Consider the following 3,382-nt stretch of genomic DNA (forward strand, 5'->3'; position numbering starts at 1 on the left):
GATATTTCGGAAATTGAACCCTGAGCCTGAACTGACTTAGCCGCCAAGCACTGCTAACCTCAGACGGCTCTCCCGCCCTCTCTGCCTCCCTCCCCACTTCCCACTGTTACACAGAGCCTTTTCATGGAGAAAGACATCCCCAGCATCCCTATAGACGTACACAGGAGGGCTGCTGGTAAACAGTAGTGTTGTTGTTGTCCTTATATTCGACCCGAATATGGCTGTTCGAATTTGGATAGACCCGACCCGAAAAACATGGGATTCGACTGCAAAAATTCAGGAAAAAAAGTTTAAAAAAAAATAGAAATTATTCCTGTGGGATTGTGGGATTCACAGACCATGGGAACTTTGCGGTTACAGCTAATTGGAAGCATGTGCCTTCAATGAACTGTAACCGCAGGCAATACCAGGGCAATAGAGGTTCAATGGAGATATGTATCTCTGTTCATCACCTCTACTGCTCTCTGATTGGCTGAGAAATAGGAAACCCTGATGACAGCTCAATCATCAGGATTTCCCTTTCCTCAGCCAATCAGGGAGCAGAGCAGTCAGCAGAGCTCTGCTATGCTGACAGCTCTGCTCCCGATTACTTCCGCAGCCCTAGAGGAGCTGTGACATGTATTACAGATACAGAACACATGTCAGAGCTCCTCTAGGGCTGCGGGAGAGTGGAGCTGTCAGCATAGTAAAGCATAAGTATACCGCCACTTTCCCTTTTGTTACTATTGAAATGTATAAAAAAATAAAAAGGAAATGGAAAATGGAGGATGATTGTACCAGATAGGCAGGATGCATTGCAGGTTTATAACTGTGATTGCAAAATATTGCAACCGTTTTACAATGTTCATTTTTTTCTTTGTACCCTCGCGATGGTATATTGCATTTACTATTTGTATCACTACTTGAATTTTCTATACTGTATACTTGGTTATTTATAATGATGCTATATGTTTTGTTATGTCTACCTGTTTTAAAAATAATGTTTATAAAAATATATATATATATAATTTTAAAAACAAACAAAAACAAAAAAAACAACCATGCTTTAAAATAATGTAAAATATAAATATTATAGTGTTAGATGAGGTCATTAAATGTCCCTTTTGGGTGAATTCATAGTGCAAACGTGCCTAATTGTGTGCTATATCAATTAATTTTTATTTCAATTTAATCATGCAAGGTATAATTTAGGGTGACTCTCCATAAAGTGCAAAGTGCCCAATAATCTTTTATAATAAATTAAAACATATATTTACCCTATTCATCAATTTTATACTCAATTCCTTATGTCTGCATAATTAACTATGGGAAACAGCCCATTGTAATTAAGCTGTAATCCCCCTATTGAGAGACTTAATTAATAGTCCACTGGTACGCTGTTTCTACTTCATTCACATAGTTCCTCTGCTGCCTAAGTCTATTAGGACGCCAATTCACCTTAACCGGCAGTGATGCGCTGCTTAATTGGAAGTAATGTGCCACTCTGAAGATCGTGTTTAACTTCCACATTACTGCTTCCGGATTATTCGGATGCCTATCATTGCGCTTCTGGGGACACCAACCAATGTCCCCAATTATTTGGTTTTCATTACCAGAAGTGATGTGGCATTCTTGCAGTGCCGCACTGTCTGTAAATTCCTTGAGTTTTAAATTTCCTGCTAGCATCCTATCTAATCAGCTATGGTCATTAAACCCGTATTTAGTGATGTTAACTTCCCATGTGTTTTACATATTCGTAGCAATCACCATATTAGTATCTCCATCCTCAGAATGAGAGGTTGCCTTTTGTCCGTTTCTATACATGCACATCCATATTTATTATCTATATTCACAATGACATGTACAATATAAATTCTCAAAAATCTAACAATAATCCATAATGAACGATATTGAATATAATTCTCTGAATACATAACATCAATTGTCCTCCCATTATCTTCAATATTACAGTTCTTATACATTACTAAATTATTTTGTATTCATCCTCCATATTTCATTCTATTAATGAAGTATATCAATTTTTATTTTAACATACATCTAAAATTCTATAGATTTATTAATTTCTATGTACAATACCTAACGAGAGGGAATTGATGTAAAGTATTCAGAGAATTATATTCAATATCGTTCATTATGGATTATTGAGAATTTATATGCATATGTATAATAGTTGATTGATGTTTGGGTATTTTGTGGCCAGGTGGATTTAATTGGGCTGTTTCCCTTAGTCAATTATGCAGACATAAGGAATTGAGTATAAAATTGATGGAGGATAAATGTGTCCTAATTATAAAATATTGGGCACTTTGCACTTCAGGTAGAGTCACCCTAAATTATACCTCACATAATTAAATTCAAATAGAAATGAATTCATATAGGACACAGTTAATCATGTTTGCACTATGAATTTACCCAAAGGGGATATTTAATGACCTCATCTATTACTATATAATATTTACACTTTACATTATTTATAAGCATGGTTGGTTTTGATGTTTGTTTTTTATAAAGTTTTTCAATTGACAGAAGTATCATGTTTCAACCACTATATTTTTTATATATACACAGTATCATTAACATAATATTTAGATAATATATAGTGATCATATCGAGTGATTCTTTATTCTTAGACTAGATAATTGAACAAATTGTTGGAAACATGTAATATATTGCCGCCTTTGTCCAATACCACGTAGTATAGGTGCGACTTCTTGTTAAACATCAGGCACATTCACATCCAAATTGAATAATGATTTATAGTATATTTAATTTTCAGTGATGTTGTTAAGTGACAGTAGTAAAATGTAATTTAACAGATAAAAATATGTACTGTTCTAATAGTAGATATTCCTGTTATGTGCCTGAAGAAGCGGAATTTATCAATGAAACACATTGACACCTAGAGGGAACACCCTAGTTGGGGTGACTCTAACAGGAATATTATTGGGTTGCACATTTTTAATCTAAGTTTTATATGAAATGACATTTTTAAATTGTTTTATAAAATGTATTTAATTACATTACTGGTTCTAAAAAAAAAAAGTAAATTTGTTTTTATTTGACTCTAAAGTCCCATGTTGTAATTGAAATCTTGGATTCATATTGCTTTTGATGTATTGTTAGGGATCTGGCCTGTACACATGAGATAGGTTGGATGCTTTATTTTATTATCTCTTTGAGGATATATCATAACGAAAACAACTTACTAAAACACTTTGGCTCCACTCTCCATCCATTTTTTGTACACAATGTTGTTCCATAGTAATATTTTTCTGAAGTTAGAAAGCCGTCATTACACGTGAATGACAAATATGTTCCAGGATTCCTCGGAAAGTTGTAATAGTAAGTGAGATCTCCATTTATTATTTTTGGTCTATCGCAT

The sequence above is a fragment of the Pyxicephalus adspersus genome, chromosome 8 (assembly GCF_032062135.1).
Source record: "Pyxicephalus adspersus chromosome 8, UCB_Pads_2.0, whole genome shotgun sequence".
NCBI classification, from domain to species: domain Eukaryota; kingdom Metazoa; phylum Chordata; class Amphibia; order Anura; family Pyxicephalidae; genus Pyxicephalus; species Pyxicephalus adspersus.